This window comes from Myotis lucifugus, unplaced genomic scaffold, assembly GCF_000147115.1.
Source record: "Myotis lucifugus unplaced genomic scaffold, Myoluc2.0 scaffold_922, whole genome shotgun sequence".
NCBI classification, from domain to species: domain Eukaryota; kingdom Metazoa; phylum Chordata; class Mammalia; order Chiroptera; family Vespertilionidae; genus Myotis; species Myotis lucifugus.
In genome coordinates, this window is record NW_005871970.1 from 17,211 (window position 1) to 35,530 (window position 18,320).

Sequence of the window (18,320 nt, forward strand, 5' to 3'; positions counted from 1 at the left end):
GTAATGGACGGTCCCGACAATTCTCGGTCTCCTCCAATCCGGGAAGGGGCCAGTCAGGGGAAACCCCTTTTCTCGTGAAACACCAATCTTTGGGGTCCCTCCATTTTTGGGGGCCATCTTTTTGGGGGGTCCCGCCGTTAGGGGGGGCCAGCCGTTAGCGGGGCCAGGTGGTGAGGGGGGCCAGGCGGTGAGCGGGGCCAGGCGGTGAGGGGGGCCAGGCAGTGAGGGGGGCCAGGCAGTGAGCGGGGCCAGGTGCGGCTGTGCCTCCTGCATGGACGGGGGAGGTTTCCGTCCAACGTACGTGTCCTCTCACACGGGACCTTCTGCGTGGCTCCAGGGCTTCTCACCGTGCTCCAGCCTGAGGGAATCGGGGTCCCAGAGAGGGGAGGCCAGCCGCTCCCTCCATCTTCTCTCCCACACCCCGTTTTCTCAGTGGTCTGCTGCTTCAGACCCACACTTTAAGGTGGAGCTAGCTAGAAATAACACAGGAATAACGTGGAAATGTGCCAGCCGGTGGCTCAGTGGTTGAGCATCACCTATGAACCTGGAGGGCACCTGCCTGGCTTGCCGGCTCCATCCCTGGTAGAGGGTGTACAGCAGGCGGCTGATCAGTGTTTCCCTCTCGTCGAGGTTTCTCTCTCTCCCTCTCTCCCTAAAATCAATAAAAACATTGACAAATAAAATAAAAATGCACCGCCCCTTCGCGAGTGCCCACCCGGTAGGTGGTCGGTTTCGGACGGTCGGAGCCCTGCCTCCTGGTGGCCAGTGCGGCCCCCGCACAGCTCTGTGCCCGCAGCGCCGCCTCCTGGTGGCCGGTGCGGCCCCCGCACAGCTCTGTGCCCGCAGCGCCGCCTCCTGGTGGCCGGTGCGGCCCGCACAGCTCTGTGCCCGCAGCGCCGCCTCCTGGTGGCCGGTGCGGCCCCCGCACAGCTCTGTGCCCGCAGCGCCGCCTCCTGGTGGCCAGTGTGGCCCCCGCACAGCTCTGTGCCCGCAGCGCCGCCTCCTGGTGGCCGGTGCGGCCCCCGCACAGCTCTGTGCCCGCAGCGCCGCCTCCACCCAAGTGTGTTTTGCAAACACAAGGTGTTACTGTTTTGGCAGCAAGTGATGTAAGTCAATACCCGGTTGTTTCTGTGCGGCTCTGAAAGGAACCTGTGGGAGAGAAACCAGTGATTGTGGTCTGAGCAGGGACCTGCTGGGCGGAGGCTCTGCGTGGGCTCAGGAAGCTCCTACCCACCCCCTCAGGTTACTTCTTACCCAGAACGTTTGCATTTGTTTTACAATTATTATTATTACAATAAAAATTCATCACACAGCTCACCTGCTGATGTGTAGTTGAGCTTGGTCCCGCATGGCCACTGGCCCTGGTGTGGTTGCCACTTACCTCGGCGGCTTAACGTGATCCGGTTTCCAGATGGGAGCTCCCAGAGGAGAGGAGCTCGGCCCCTTCTGTCGCCAGCTCATCGCAGGCCGGGTGTGGGCTGCTGTGTGAGCCCCTCGGATGGAGGGCTGTCGCTGAGTCAGCGCTGGGCCAGGCTTGGGGGTGATGCCTTAGTGGGGGGCGTGGACAGCGTGAGCTTCTAATGTAAACATCTATGATTATTTCTTCAAGTTGAGTCCCTTGGTGTGAAACTGTCGAGTCCAAGGTATGGACCATTTCATCCATTCATTCATTCATCCATTCATCCATTCATTCATTCATTCATTCATTCATTCTTCGCCCAAGGACATTCTTCCATTGATTTTTAGAGAGAGTGGAAGGGTGGGAGAGAGACAGAGAGAGAGAAACATCGGTGTGAGAGAAACACATCGGTTGGTTGCCTCCCGCATGAATTCCAACCAGGGCTGGGGATCGAGCCTGCAACTGAGGTACGTGCCCTTGACCAGAACCAAACCCGGGACCCTTGGGTTCGAGGGCCGACACTGAGCGACACCGGCCAGGGCGCTGCAGGCGTTTCAAACAGGAAGGGCAGTCGCTTGGAGGAACTGGAGATAAAGGTACTTGCTCCATGCACCTGGGACTCGGAGCCCGTGGGCCTGCGGTTTTCGGGAAAGCTCACGGGTGACCCGACAACACCCCTTTATAACGGGCCCCAGCTGCGCCCCAAACTCGGCCTTAGGGACAGCGAGGGGCAGGCTGGGTGCCCCAGGACCCCGACACGGGAGGGTGCTACAGCGAGAGCTGTTCAGGCTCTGTGTCCCCCCAGCTGACAGTCAGTCGTGTGTCCTTAAACCAGTGGTTCTCAACCTTCCTGATGCCGCGACCCTTCAATACAGTTCCTCATGTGGTGGACCCCCAACCATAAAATTATTTTCGTTGCTACTTCATCACTGTCATGTTGCTACTGTGATGAATCGTCATGTAAATATCTGATATGTAGGATGTATTTTCATGGTTACAAATTGAACATCATTAAACCATAGTGATGAATCACAAAAACAATATGTAATTATATATGTGTTTTGCGATGGTCTTAGGCGACCCCTGTGAAAGGGTCATTCGACCCCCAAAGGGGTCGCGACCCACAGGTTGAGAACCGCTGCTTTAAAGTCTTGTCTTGCTGAGTTTGATTATCATGTGGAGCACCCTTCGCCCGGAAGGGATAATCACATGCAAATGAGCACCGAGAGAGGCTCCCTTTGCTTCAGTTTGGAGAATGCCTGTGTGTTCTCGGCCACCATGGACTTTAAAAAATATATTTTATTGATTTCAGAGAGGAAGGGAGAGGGAGAGAGAGAAACATCAGTGATGAGAGAGAATCGCTGACTGGCTGCCCCCTGCGCAGCCCCCACTAGGGATCCAGCCCGCAACCCGGGCCTGTGCCCTGACCAGAATCGAACCCCGACCTCCTGGTTCATAGGTCGACGCTCAACCACGGAGCCACGCTGGCTGGGCCCCGCTGAGCTTCTGAAGTGTGTGTTTTCATCATGAAAAGTGCGAGGCACGAATTAAGGCTCACGTCATTGTTTGCCGGGCTTCCTGCCTCCGGGGGAGGGGGTCAGTGAATCACTTCCTGGCTGCGTGCGGCGGATGGTGTGTGGTCGCCGGCTCGTCCAAGCCTGAGGACCAGGCGAAGGGGAAAGGGACTTCGTTCACGGCAGCGCCACGGGAGACAGGTCTGCAGTGAACTTGTCTGTCTCATCGTCTGTTTCACTCCGGGGAGTGCACTGTGTTTCAGCCAGACCGGCCCGTGGCCGGCGACCTGCACTGTGTCCATCTGAAATTCCAGAGCCGCCCAGAGCCGGCGGGTCCCGGGACCAGATGCCCATAGACTCCATCCTCTGCGCTGCCCGCGGGGCCCTCTCCCCGGACCCGTGACCCTCTCCATCTCCAACGCCCCGCGCCCATGCGGCCAGCTCTTCGCGGCCTCCTCGGTGACCCCCGCCCACGGCCCGTGTCCCTGCATCTCTCCTGTCCACGGTCACGGTCACGGTCATGGTATGGTCTCGTCCAGACCCAGGGCTGCAGGTCCTTCTCTGTGTGACAACTTCATGTCCCCTCAGAGGTCCCTGCACCTGTTCTTTCTCCCACCCCTGAGCCAGCAAGGGCTCCCACAGCCGGGCAAGATCTCTCCTTAACCATGAACTTCAGCAGCCTTCCTTCCCTCCTTCACGTGCTTCTGTATTGTCTGTGTTTCCTCCACTGCCCCTCCCAGGCGGTCAGCCCGCGGGGCCCGTCCTGTCCCCTCTTGAACTTTCCCTGTTGTCCCCACACCCTCTTCTATCTCCTGGAGTCTGTCTTTCTCCGTCCACTTCAGTCTCTTCTCTAAAAAGACCAGCTGGCATGGCTCAGTGGCTCAGCACTGACCCATGAACCAGGAGGTCACGGTTTGATTCCCGGTCAGGCCACCTGCCCAGGTCGCTGGCTCGATCCCCAGTGTGGGGCGCACAGGAGGCAGCCAAGGGGTGTTTTTCTCTCTCATCCACGTTTCTATTCCTCCCTTCCTCTCTCTGAAACCAATTTTTAAAAAAAGTATAAGAAATGAGAGTAATTGTAGGATTTGATTTAAAGGTAGAATTGTAGAATTGGTAGCTTTTTGTTGTTAATCCTCACCTGAAGATATTTTTCCATTGATTTTTAGAGAGAGTGGAAGGGAGGGGGAGTGACACAGAGAAAAACATCAATGTGGGAGACACATCGATTATCTATTGGTTGCCTCCTGCAGGAGCCCCAACCAGGCTCGAGGATCGAGCCTGCAACCAAGGTACGTGCCCTTGGCCAGAATCGAACCCGGGACCCTTCAGTCCATAGGGCCGACACTCTATCCACTGAGCCAAACCAGCTGGGGCTGTAGCTTTTTAAAAAATGTTTTCTAAAAGGACTGTTTCAGCATTTTTAAAAACAGAACATTTAAGTATCTTTCTTGAAGCAGGCTCAGCCATCTTAGTGTTTTCTACATGAAGCAGTGAGTGTGAGACTGAACCTAGAATCTGGCGTGTGAGTCGGGAGGCACGGTGGTGGCCTGGACCTGGCGGAGCGCGCTGTGGGGACGCCAGGCCACCGCTCCGGGTGGCAGTTCTCACGGGCCATGAAGAGAGGCCAGTGCGGAGAGCCCGGGAGGCTCCACACAGCGCACACGGAGCTTTTCCGACGGGGTGTGTCATGGGCACGCGTGTCCATGGGGCTGGCTGTCCCTGAGCGGCTGGGCATGGTCCCTCCTGTTTCTTTATTAAATTGTTTCCCACGGACGTAGCTTGAACATCGGTCATGGGAGGCGCTGGTCCCTCGGGAGGGCGTCCCCTGGGGATGTGCAGATGGCAGGTGGACGCCTCTGAGACGTGTGGTGCACGTGCTGATTGGAAGTGTCGTGTGCGGACGGCATGGTGTGCGGTGCTGGGAGCGGGCAGTGGGGTTTCTCCCCAAGGCCGTCCCGTTCTGTAACGGGGATTCAGGGCCCTGTGGCTGTTGGGGTTCCATCCCAACCATCCTGGAGCGTGTTCCGCGTCTCAGGAGCTGCCATGTTTTCTGGGGTTCCTGGAAGCAACAGGCGTGTTAACAGACATTTCAAGATCATGTAATAAATGCTAAGACAGAGCGATGGGTTGTGGGGGGCCGGCTGGGGTGCTGGTGTGGGAGGGAGGCCGAGGCCCAGGGGAGGCGGCCTGGAGCGGGCAATGGGACTGGGGGTGGGAGCGGGTCCGCGTCAGCCCCGGGACCACGGGCGTTCGTCCCTCCGAGCCAGGCCGCTGCCGTCCACCCTCTCACCCGCCACCTTCGTCTCTTCTCTTTCACGTTTACCAACTCCCACGCTCGTTCCGGCCGGTTCTTCTGCTGTTGTTCGGTTTCCTTTCATTTCATTTATTTTGCTGTATCTTTTGTCTCTGATTTGAGGTCTTGGCTTTCATGGTGCCCAAGCTGGCCCATTAGCCCAGTGACCAGTGGGTGGGCGTTGGGCAGAAGGGCCAGGTGGACACCCAGCACGTGGCGGTGTGGTTTGGGTCCCAGCTCACACAGTCCACTTCCCAGACGCAGAGGAACGCACGGCTGATTACACCAACAGGACTGTTAAGGCCCCCGCTGCCTGCCTTTGTGTCCGGACGCGTCGTGTTTTCTCCCCTCCCGTCCTTGGGGGGCGTTTGGAAACGGTTTGGCAGAGGAAGTGTGCTTTGTTTTGAAGTTGCCGGTTCCCGCCCGCGTTCCCAGGGCGCCTGTGTTCCCAGCGTGTGAATTGCAGGATGTGTCCGGGGTCCTCCCTCCCGCAGACCCCCGAGCGCGCGGGCTGTTCTGGGAAATTTCATCCAGGGCCTCTGAAATCCCAGCTGAACGCTGTCACCGGCTGAACAGGAAACAGGTATAAATAACTATTCAGCTTTAATTCAGTCCTGCCACTTTCCCACACGTATTTTACAATGTATTAAAAAACACACACATTTTTATCTAAAAACACACACACCCTTTAATTCCTTAACTTCCAGGCCACCTTGGGTAGGAAACTCTTTTCACACTGATGTCTTTCCAGGGTACTCTACCCTCCCTTTCGCAGGGCATGTGCCCTTGACAAACCCCTGAGTGGATGGACAAATGAAAAACTGGCCACAGACGGTTTTGCTCAGTGGTTAGAGTCTGTGGACTGAAGGGTCCCGGGTTCGATTCCAGTCAAGGGCACATGCCCCGGTTGTGGGCTTGATCCCCAGTAGGGGCCGTGCAGGAGGCAGTTGATCCATGATTCTCTCTCATCATTGATGTTTCTCTCTCTCTCTCTCTCCCTCTCCTTTCCTCTCTGAGATCAATAAAAAGATGTTAAAAAAAGAAAAGAAAAATGAAGAACCACGAAGGACTGCAGTGGCCACATCCACCCGCCTGACCTGCTTTGAGTCCCGTGGGATTTGGCCTCGATAGCGTCAGAAAGGCCCATCGTAGACTCGGGAGAGCCGTCCCCGCGGCTCAGGAACCCGGACCCTCTTCTCGGGCCCGATGCGCAGGCCCTGGGCCGTGCAGTCCCGCTGAGGCCGCAGCTCCTTAGCCCAGACCCGGCCCCTGTCTGGTCCGTCCACACATCACCTGCCTCTTTGAAAAGATTAAACACTTCTGTATTTTGTTTGTCCAGAGAGGCTCTGGGCTCATTGAATCGGAGGGAGGACGTGAAAAGTTTTCTTATTTAGTCCGATTTCTGGCCAGTTTAGCAGCAGCGAGAGAGACGTGACCGTCTGACCGTGCACTGTTCCCGACTTCCTTCATGTCAGGCCCCCGAGGCGCAGTGGCTGCCAGGAACTCATGTGATGTCGCTAATTTCTTCCGAATATCAGAGGACGGGCTTGGCAAGTGCTTGCCGAGCCTCCCTGAGGGACGGGGGGACGGGGGGACGGGACGGGCGCTGCCCTGGGTTATATTTAGAGGAGCTGGTGGGAGGAAGATTGATGGTGAGGAACGCGCCCTGGATAGAACCATCTGGGGGCAGACGGAATCCGCTCCATAAACAGGTGTACTTGGGGTCACTATAGGCTGAGTTCTTCATACATTTCAGAAATGGAGCGCATTGAAAATGCACGTTGAGATTAATAAGAGCATTGATTGAAATGACATCTTTGCCCGGCCGGCGTGGCTCAGTGGTTGAGTGTTGAACCAGGAGGTCATGGTTCGATTTCCGGTCAAGGCACATGCCCGGGTTGCAGGCTTGATCTGCCGGGGTTGGGGTTGGGGGTGGTTGTGCAGGAGGCAGCCGGTCAATGATTCCTTCTCATCACTGATGCTTCTATCTCTCTTTCCCTCTCCCTTCCTCTCTCTAAAGTCAATAAAAATATATTAAAAGTAAAAAAGAAATGACATCTTTCATTTCAAAAGTTAACATTTTGAAGACACTGGGAGCACTGGCAGGGCTGGGATTTGTAGCTCCTGCGGATGGTTCATCGTTAATGGTGCCTCTGCGGCTGCCCTTTTCCTGGTCCCCTGATGTGGGAATTAGGGAAACGGCTGATGGGGAAATGATGGAAGGGGCCGGGCTGGGCGAAGGCCGCCCTGGCCTGGGTTTCCAGGGCCCGGTGCAGGGGTTTCTCTCCGGTTGAATTTCTGATGGGAAAGCCCATCACTCTGTACTGACAACAGGAAGCCATGGCGCTGTGGCCGGTCCAGGTTATGTCTTCGCTTGACCTTCATTGTGTTTGATTTTGTGATCAGCTCTTTCCAACGCTTGGGTGCGGACAGGAGAGTCTGTCTCCCTGTTGCAGGGAGTGGTAGGAAAACGCGCTTGTGTTGAGCGGTAGCTCTCCCACCGTCCACAGGTAAAGACTTCCCGTGCGGCTCTGGCACTATTGCGCATGGGTGTGCTTTGCTCTCATATTTCGATACAAAAAACGTCATGAAAAACTAGAGGCCTGGTGCACGGATTCTCGCACATTGAAAGGAAATTAATTAGAAGGTGGCCGGCGGGACTGGGTGAGAGGGGCCGGACACGCCCTGGAGTCAACCTCCTGTAATCCCTCCTGGGGCGGCCGAACTTGGGGCGGCGCCAGGGCTCAAAGGGGTCCCTTCGGCAGGTGGGGTCCCTCGGCCTGGCCTGCGGGGATTGGGCCGAAACCGGCAGTCCCACATCCCCCTAGGGGTCCCAGAGTGCGAGAGGGCACTCTGCAAAGTTGCTGTTGCTCTGCAGCTCCTACGTTGAGCATCTGCCCCCTGGTGGTCATTGTTTGGGCAACAAGGTTGTTAATCTTCCCCTGATAATAGGCAGTTCTCCAATGAGAATGGGCCGCATTCCAAGGCTGACTTCAGGTCCAAGGCTGACTCCAGGTCCAAGGTTGGCTCCCAGGTCCTGGGGGTCTTACCCTCCCAGCCAGGTTAGAGTGTCTTTAATCGGAACGAGGCGATCATGGTGCACAGAACATGACTGAATTTCTTATAACCACAGCTGGTGCCCAATACTGTATTTTTGCAAAATGACGGAACTACCTGTGGGCAGTTTTGCTGGAGGATGGTTTTCTCGTGGGAGGAGCGCTCTGTCTCTCAGTTCCTGGGGCGGCAGCTCTAGAGGTTCGGACCCAGAGCTTCGCTGGGGAATCAGTGCAGGGAAAGGTGTGGGCCAATCGTGCTTTCCTGGGGGGCGGGGGGTGGTTATGGGGGCTCTTCACTGGAAACTGAGGGAGCGGATTAGAGTTTCGGTTGTAGCCCAGACTGCAAACCGGCCCAAGCAGAGGGGGCAGCTGGGACGGGGCATCCCTGGGGTCAGAGCTGGTGAAGGTGTGACGGGGGGCGCTCACCTGCGCTCCGCTGTGCTCTGTGGGCGCCTTTCCCATGCAGGTGACAGGTCACGGGGCTGTCAGCTCTCGTCTGCATTCTGGCCTCAGCAACCCTTCCAGCAGCTCCCGCAGAAGCCCCGTGTTAGGGCCTCATTCCCTCTGACTGTCCCGGCGGAGGCTGTGTCCATCAGGAGCCTGACCCTGTGGCCAGGCCTGCAGCTCTGCCCACCTCTGGTGCGAAAGGTGGGCTCATCCCCCCAAACCATAGGGACCGGGGGTCGGGGGAGTGGTGCCCACGGCGAATCCAGTGCTGTGGACGGAGGGACCGCCAAGCCTGGAGGGGGTTTTATGAGGTTATTTGAGCCAAACGGGTGACCTGCTAGGGCGCAAGGCTCCGGTGCTCCGGGAGGGCAGTCCACAGCCCCTTCTGCGTGCGGGTGAGGAGGGAACGCGGCCGCTTACAGGAGGCGGGGGCCGGTGGGCTTGAACTGCAGAAGTGACCAGCGTATGTGCCTCCTCAGGGCGGTCACAGCTTATCCCCGGGCGTGTGGGCCTGCGTGACAGAATAATGGACAAAAGACAAACTTCCTGCTAAAAAGTTCTGGGCCTGGGGTGTCATACCCACTGCGACCCGCCCAGTAGGGATCCGTCACGGGATCAGCCTGTGGGGTTCCTTTCCCTGGAACCCCTGCGTCGTCCACAGGGTTGCGACCAGAGGAGGGTATGTGGGCGGCCTTGCCCAGGGCCGGGTGTCAAAGCATCGCCCTGTGTGTTCTGCAAGGTCTTGTGTCCGTGAGTGCGGCTGTTATTGTACCACTGGTCCCTCTGGATTTACCGTGTCACGTAGCACTCACCCATGTGATGTCTTCCTTACGATCAGCTCTTCCCTGCTGCCCGCTTCCCTCCCTCCCCTACGAAGCGGGGCTCAGTAACAGACCCACAGGACTTAGAACTCGAAGAAACCTCGTGGTGTTGGGGGGAGGTGGGGGGGGCTGGGGCACACAGAGGGCTTTACCGAGCGTCGTGCCGAGCTGGGCGGGTGAGGACACTCGGGTTGGGTGTTTCCCTGGTCTGGGTCAGGTTGGGCTGCACCACCCAGCCAGCCCCGTTCCCACAGGGTCGGAGGGCACCCTGCTGCTGTGCCCCCGGCCAGGCCCCCGCCCCAGGAAGTCCTCTGTGACCTCGATGTTCACATGAGCCACCAGCTGCAGACCCTCCGTTAGACTCATTCACTGGTGACAGAGCCCCCCACAGACACCCTGAAATCGCACAGAGGAAGCATTCAGTAAGTTACTGTGGTCCCAGGGTGTGCTCACCTCTTCGAGAGCCTCGCAGGCTTGCAGGGTAGCTTGTCTACACACGCCTCTGCTCCATGGGGGATTGCACCTAACACGGAGCTGAGTAATTAGGCTGCTCTCCGCTGACCCACTAACGGGTCTGAGTCATCTCCAAAAGCTGAATTGTGTTCAGCGAGCTCTTAAGGAGGCAGCAAATTGCATAATAACACCACCATTGTCCTGCCGCTCACGGAGGCATCATTTGAGATGCATGTTAAAAAGCCGTGTGGCCTGTGAGGTAAGTGTAATTACCTCTGATCTATAGATGAGGAAATCGCAGGCAGAAAGCCAAGTATGGCACCTAGAAAGGGTATTTAACATCTTATCTAGAGTGGCTCATTCCCTGCGGTTCTGAAGAAGAATGCAGACTCCTTTTCCCAACACAGCCACTGGGTGAATTATATTTAGACTAGAGGCCCGGTGCCCGGAATTCGTGCAGGGGGTGGGGGTGGGGGTCACGCGGTGGCCCTCAGCCCGGCCTGCGTCCTCTCGCAATCCGGGACCCCTCAGGTAGGGTCCCTGGGCCTGGCCGGCGATCAGGGCCTATCGGGGATTTCCTTCCCCCGGCTGCCGGCAGCTGGCTTGGCCCCCGCCACTGCCACTGCTTGCCATCTCTGCTGCACTCCCCCCCACCTCCCCTCCGCCACTGGTTGCCTCCCTCTGCGGGGCGATCACTGGCCGGCCCTGCACACCCCCTACAGCGTCGCCGGCCTCCTCATCTGTGGGGCGATCAATCGCAGGGCCCCCAGATCCATCGCCCCACAGAGGGAGGCCCCGCCCACCTGCTGCAGGGCCACCAGCCGGGTAGCCTGGGCCTCCCTCTGTGGCTGCCGGCCGGGTGGCCTGGGCCTCCCTCTGTGGCTGCCGGCCGGGTGGCCTGGGCCTCCCTCTGCGGGGCGATCATGGGGCGATGGTGGGCCCCCCGACCAATCACATCGAGCCCGCCTTGGTGGCCTGGCGCCAGTGCGTGTCACAGCGTGGTCTCCGGAAGGCCCAGCTGCTCAGCCTGAGGTTCCCAATGCCTTGTTTTAGGTTAGGTTTCCACCAGGGGTGGCGCTCTAAGGGGGGGACTCTCCTTAGAGAAGATCTTTCAGATGCTGCCCCGCTTCCTGGGTCTGCCCGAAGCTAACAGGAAGCTGGGTGACCTCGGCATTGAGGAAGGACCTTCTAGTCGGGCGTGAAGTAAAATACGGAAGGCGCTTCCAAGAGATACGTCCCTGAAAGCTGGCAGGTACTCTTCCTCCACCTGCTGTGCCCAGCGCAGGGCTTTCTGGTGCCATTTAATTTTGCAACAGAGTCCCCAGCTCCGCACACACGTATGGTCACACAGGTGCTTATGGAAAATACTTAAAGTAAGTTAAAGATTTGAGAATTCAGCGGCGTCCTTTCAGGTAACTGAGGTGCTTGGACATGTTGCGAAGCAGGGACCGTCACGCGTGGGGGTCAGGTGGAGTCGGGTCTGCTCTCCCCTGCACAGCAGCTGGGAAGAGAGAAGGCCGTTTCTGTACACAGATGGGGGGCAGGTGATCTGGGGCTGATACCGTGGCCCCCGATCTTCCAGGATCCCGACTCCTTATCCGCCGCAGCACGACTTAAACCTCGTGGTCCAAAGCGGCTGCTGGAGCGCAGCCCTGGGCTCCCATCCCAGGCCCGAGGGAAGAAGCCTCCCAGACCATCACCCGGGCCTGGCTTCCTTCCCACATTTCAGAACTTGGTCCCATGGTCAGACTGGACTACGAGCAAGGCCATCCTTTCCCCACAGCGCCGGGACCCGCTCCCTGCTGAGGAAGGAGAGCAGGTGTGTGCTGGGCCCTGGCAGAGAAGCCCAGGGTGCCGGAGAAGTGGGTTCAGGTCAGGGGTGGGCAATCTTTTTGTGAGTGCATGCCAAATCTCTGACTCAAAATTCTTCTGTGTGCCACCCCTAATTTTTTGAGAACATGTTACGCCTACTTGATATCTCTTCAGGTGTACGTATGTGAAGAACCTTGAAGAAATAATAAAATTCATTCGAGCGACAAAAACACAGTATATGATGATGAAAAATACATTTATTTTTAATGTATACATGTTATGTAAAATGACTTATTTATCTAAGACGCACCTACACTGAATTTATCTGAAAAATAAAAAAGTCGATATTAAGAAAAAAGTTGTAAATGGAAGATTATAAGAGAGGGTTTCGCGTGCCAGCAAAAGTTACTGGCGTGCCATGTTTGGCACGCGTGCCAGGGGTTGCCCACCCCTGGTTTAGGTCATTTACCCAAATAAGCACATGTCCCCGTCTCTGCACTGTAACTTGGGTGGGAAAGAGGGTTTTCCGTGAGTCCCTCCCCATGTTTTCCTGTGGACGGGGTCTGCCCTGTACTCCCCAGATGCCACTTTCTGTCATGAAGCTTCTGTCGTGGGTAAGCGTCTGGTGGCTTCTGGACGGTGGTACCCGAGGGAAACGCTCAGGGGATGTGGCATCAGTAAGGCCTTTCCCCTCGTTACCGCCCAGGGTCACTGCGTTTCCTGCCTAGTGACCGTCGCATCGCTAGTGCTGCGGTTGCTTCAGACATGACCTTCGGGGAGGGGGCTGCAGGCTGGAGCACTGGGGGCGGGAAGCGTGGGTTTGACTAACTCTGGAATTTGACCTTGGGATCGCTCTCAGCCTTGGGCCTCTGGAAGGATCCCTGGCCGCCTGCCCTGCCTCTACAACAGGAGCCCCAGGTCCTGCCTCCAGATGTCGCTGTGGAGCCGGTTAGAGCTGGAACAGGGCACTGTTCAGTCCCTTTATCTCCGTCCTCTCCCGGCTGTACCTGCCCGTGGACAGTTGTGGTCACCCTGACCTGGGTCAGGTGTCGTATCTCTAAGGACGCCTTTTTGGCTCATGAAATGTGTTGATTGCTTTATTCTTTAACTTTGTTCTTTCTTTTTTTTAATATACTTGTATTGATTTCAGAGAGGAAAGGAGAGGGAGAGAGAGATAGAAACATCACTGATGAGAGAATCATGGATCAGCCACCTCCTGCAGGCCCCCCACTGGGGATCGAGCCCGCAACCCGGGCGTGTGCCCCGACCGGGAATCGAGCCATGACCTCCTGGTTCATAGGTCAACGCCCAACCCCTGAGCCCCGCGGGCCGGGCTACTTTATTCTTCATTGCAGGGACCTGACCCTCGAGGGGTTTCCTTTGAGGGCGAGTTGGGAAATGCCTTCCATTTCATCTTTACTCAGTGTTCCTTGTCCTTTGAAATGACCACTGGCCTGTGACGCTGGCTGGATGTCAAGGTCACATTCCGGAGTCAGCGTTGCTGAAGCGGTGAGCGTGAGCTGACGTTAGAGGTAGCCACGGCCAGTGCCCCTCCGGGAGGGCGCTCTGTGGCGGGTGCCGTGGGGACGGGCGCGCTGGGTCCGAGCTCCGGGCCCTGTCCGTGTCACCGGCCGGTGTGGACGTCAGGAAGGGCCGGTCACAGCCTCCTCCGTGTCCAGCAGTTGCGGCTCTCGGCGATGCTACTGGTCCTTGTTGATGTTTGTTTAGGACCACGGTTGGGGCAAAACGTATTTTAGGCTGGGAATGTGCAGCTGGCGGAGCGGGCACTGGGAAAGGGTCACACAGCTTCCAGGCCACAAAGGCCACTCCCCCCTCGCCCCCACCCCCCCCAGGCTTAACTGTGACTGTGAATGATGGAGTGGCCGGTCGCTCCCTCTTCTTGAATTTCCATTTTGGTTTTCAGCTTTATTTTTATTTATTTTATTTATTTTAAATATATATTTGTTGATTTCAGGGAGGAAGGGAGAGGGAGAGAGAGAGAGAAACATCAATGATGAGAGAGAACCACTGATCGGCTGCCTCCTACATGCCCCCTACTGGGGATCGAGGCCACAACCTAGGCATGTGCCCTGGACCTGGAATAGAACGCAGGACCCTTCAGGCAGCAGACTGACGCTCTACCTACTGAGCCACACCGGCCAGGGCGGTTTTCAACTTTATTCAGCTTTGGGGCCGGGTGACCTCGTGACAGGAAGGACGTCTGTCGGGAGTGAGTGACGCGGAAAGGATGACCGGTGCTTCCTTCCGCACCTCGAGTGCTGAGAGAACATCACCATTATCCTTCATGGTCTCTGGCCCTCTTACAGTTCCATTTTTTACATTTAAAATGTGATATCAATTGGGCCCGGCTGGTGTTGCTCAGTGGTTAAGCATCGACCTATGAACCAGGAGGTCACAGTTTGGTTCCCAGTCAGGGCACATGCCCCGGTTGCGGGCTCGATCCCCAGTGGGGGGCAGCCGATCCGTGATTCTCTCTCATCATGGATGTTTCGCTCTCTCCCTTCCTCTCTGAAATCAATGCAAATATATTAAAACAAGAATAAGATTGGACTTTAACTGGGGTTTGCTGGAGGCGGGCGTGTCAGGTGGCTTCTTCCCCCGGATGGTTAGCTGGTTGCTCAGCCTGTCTGCTGGCTGATTGGTGTCTCTGTCCGAGAAGCCCCATTAGCCACAGGTGGAAGGAGGTGCTGTTGGCTTACACAGGTTTGGGGGAAGAACTTACAGATTCTGCGGAGGCGCCGTCCTCCTAGTCAGGGGGTACCAGCCGCCGCCTTCCAGGTGACCTTGGGAGCTGGGTGTCAGACAGCGGTGTCTGCGAATGGGTTTACTTTGAGGCGTGTGTTCTGGAAGCCGGGGGTGTGCGGGCTTTATTATAACGCTCCCCTCTCCCGCCTGTCCTTTCCGATGTGCGCGCCCGCGCCCCCTGGCGCAGCTGCGTCCCTGCTGCGATGCCTGCTTTCCTGTAGACACTGGTCTCCCCGGGACCCTGCCTCCCGCCCTGTCTGAGTCCTCACAACTGCCTGGCTCTAATGTCTCAGGCGCGTTCCCACCAGGAGGGGGAGTGGGAAGAGGGGGGAAGGAGGCAGGGGGTGGAAGGTACGTCACCTTTACCCCCCACTCCCCGGGCGGCCTGTGGCGCGGCCACCTGTGGCCGCAGGAGGCTGGAGCCGCGTTCTCGGGTGGAGCGGCCGTGTGTCCAGCCAAGTGTCACCAAGTAGTTAGATCTTCTCTGCTCGGATGGTGTCTGGGTTTTCTGGGACGAGGCCAGAGCCCCCCTGTCCATCCCCAGGCACCTCTTCTTCCCGGCTCTGCGCTTACGTGTCCGCCCACTAGAGGGCGCACTGGACTCTCTTTTGACACAAGAGGGCCTGTAGTCTGTGATTTGTTTGGGGTTTCAGGGGGCTGGCTGGGAACGACTGTCAGAACGTGAATTCCCCAAAAGTCTGGAGCAAGGGGCTGGGAGATGGCCATGTAGAAACCTCATTCATACACAGCAGCTCTGTGACTGACAACACCAAGGCCTTGATGGAGAAGGTGAGCAAGGAGCCCCCGTGAGCTATGTGGGGGGCGGGGAGGGGGGGGAGGGGGTGGGGGAGAGGGCTCGGGGCATGTCCTGGGCCGACAGGACCAGCTGGGACCCTGGCGACCAGTGGAGCCCCCCAGGGAGCGCAGTGCTCCCAAGCATCTTGGTCTCAGGATCGAAATTATAATATTACATATTAATACATGTTAGGTATTCATACTACATTATTATTATAAAACTACTGCGAATTATCAAGGCCCCAGAGAGCTTTGTTTTAGGCGGGTGACCGCCATCAGTATCTAATAGAGCAGCAATGGAAGCAGACGCTTTGGAAATACTTACTGATCCATGTAAAAATAACAAGGGTACACCATTGCTCGTTAATACGAATACTGTTTTTTCCGATGAAAAATAACTGTATTTTCCAAAACAAAAACGAGCGAGAAGGGTCGCGCTGCTGCGTGTGTGCGGACCTCTGTGCTGCCTCGCGGAACCAGGACGGCGGTCTCCGGCTGCCCGGCTGCGGAGGGCGCTGGGACGGGCCGGGTTCCTTCGCGGCTGAGCGCCGGGTGAACGGGAAACCTCCCTTCCAGGTGGGCCCGTTCAGGGGCTCCCGGGGGTCCCAGCCTCCGGGGGCTACAACTCGAGTTTACAGCTCATTTTGTGGGTGCTTCTGGGGCCCCAGAGGAGTGTGTTCACAGTCCTGACTTTCTCCGGCCTTTTTCATTGCGGGGAAGTGTCTGAACTTCTCCAGGGAAAAGCCTTGCTGAGGAACTGGTGTGTGATTTACACACAAACCCTTCTCCGGCCCCAGGACTTTTTCAGAGGTCCTGCTGTGAGCTTGGCAGAGAGTTCACTTATTCTTATTAAATGTGGTTTGTTTATATCGAGTTCTTTGTGTGGAATTCGTGCTTGAGAAGAGGGGGGCTGTGGATATATTTATTAACCCTCATTTGAAGGGGGGTGTGTGTGTGTGTGCATGTTTGTGTGTGCGCAGGGGGCACGCGTGTGTGCACACATCACTGCTTACTGGAGTGGTTTTCAAGTGTGAGCTCTGAAAGAAAGAGAAGGAAAGAGGTCCCTTCAGGAGGAGGACGAGGAGCCGCGGCCTGGCCGGATGAGAGTCGTGTTTCGTTTAAAATGACAATTCGGACCCCCTCGGCTCCCTGCATCGAGGTGCGGCCCCTCGGGCTGGGCTCGGCCCGTGAGCCTGGACGCCTGCCCGGAAGGCCCCTGTGCAAACCCCGTTAGAGCAAAGCCGCCACCGTGGCTCCGCGTCCTTCATGCTCGTCTCTGCTCCTCGGAGCTGCACACGCGGGCGAGGTGCACGCTCAGGTCTCAGCGCTGCTGCTGGACAAGGGCCTGTCGTGAGCCAGAGGCCCCGTGTGCCCGTGCGAGGCCGGGAAGGCACAGGTGGACAGGGCCGCTCCTCGGCAGGCGGGCCTGTGGGGGGAGAAAGCCGACGTCCGGCAGGAAGAACATGTCAGACTTGGGGGAGGCGGGTGGGGAGTGCTCTGTGCTGCCCTACATTCTGGAGTTTTTTTTCGGAATGAAGGAGAAAAAGGAGAAATAAAAAGCTGAGTCCTGATTCCCCTCCTGGGCCGTCGGGGCCTCGTCCGAGCCTGCAGCCCGAGCCGGGACCCCAGCGAGCCGGCGTCTCAGGCAGCCGCAGTTCACTAGCGAGTTCCAGAACGAAAGCAAGGATGATGCGCAGTGTGATGGCCTCGCTTCTTCTCTTCTCCAGGCCACCGTCACTTCAGAGAAATCCCCGGCTTCCTCTCGGGTAGTTACAGAGCACGCCCCTTTATCACCCAGCATCGAGCACGGCCAGCAGGGCTCTCCCGGCCGAGCCTCCTCTGCGCCTTGAAATCAGGGGGTGGGGGCTGAAGGCACCTTGAAATCAGGGGGTGGGGGGTGGGGCTGAAGGCGCCCATCGCTGTATTAAAACGCCTCGCCAGGTGGAAGTTGCTACCTGAGCGCCAGGACACGTCAAGGTCATGAAACCTGTCAAACAGAAGCCTCAGGGAGGACCATGCGCTCGGGGACTCGTCTGTACCTGGTGCCCCTTCGATGACCCGTGGCCTCTGTGCGCAGCGTGTGTCCCCGAGAAGTGCCTCTATTGCTCCCTCTTCCAGCCCCAGCAAAAGCTGACGAGGCGGAGGAGACGGGAGCTGGAGAAGCCGTGCTCAGACGTCGGGCCGGCTTCTAAGCCGATTTTGCCCTTTATAGTCAACGCTTCCCCACCTCTGCTTCCCCACCTCTGCTTCCCCACCTCTGCTGGCCGCAGCGTCTACATCCCGGGGCAGGCCACCGGCTGTGGCGCCGTGGACTCCGCACGGCGTAACCGGGCGCCATGATTACATGGCCGCTGCCGGGCCGTGGAATGGCCCGTGTGGCTGTTAGGCCCCATCAGACAGGGTGATAATCTGTTATAGGCATGTATTCCTCCCATACTTTTAAAGATCATAAGTAATCGTGGTCTTTATGCAAAACAATTAGAAAGGTGGCCATTCCTCCAGGACTCCTGGCAAGTGCCTCTCAGACGTGAAGGTAGAGGCTGACTCTGTGTTCGGTCCTTGATTTTGCTGGCTGGGCCCGCAGAGCTGGGAAAGAAAATGCATGTTTTTGGCCATAATATTTCTAATGTGATTTTGGGAAATTATTAAAAATCACGGGATCAAATATTAGTCGTTGCTGTTGTCATTCCTTTTCTTCTTTCTCTTTTGCACTCCTTTGTCTTTCTCCCTTTCCTTCCCCAATCCCCCTTCTTTTTGTGACTTGCCTTTTTTGTTCAGATAACCTGTACGATGCACATGGTATTGGTTTAAAAACGAAACCCAGACGTAGAAAAGTCCCCGCATAACTCGCATTGGGCTGACGTGGAATTTAATAAACGGACCGCCCTCCTCCTCTGTCGGCGGTGACGGTCCGGCTCCTGGCCCGGTCTGGAACAGGGACGGTTTTGGACTTCCCGCCGCTCG

At 57.2% G+C, this 18,320-nt stretch overlaps 1 protein-coding gene and 1 long non-coding RNA gene across 2 annotated transcripts in view; both read left to right on the forward strand.

The window, feature by feature from the left end:
- LOC102420523 overlaps positions 1-18,320 on the forward strand; it is a gene marked incomplete at its 3' end in the record, with an annotated part of 139,640 nt that overhangs the window by 9,169 nt on the left and 112,151 nt on the right. The window lies entirely within an intron of this gene.
- On the forward strand, positions 4,258-6,548 carry LOC106695178. The gene is made up of 2 exons (XR_002827204.1): positions 4,258-5,789; positions 6,224-6,548. It is a non-coding gene; the product is annotated as an uncharacterized LOC106695178 (long non-coding RNA).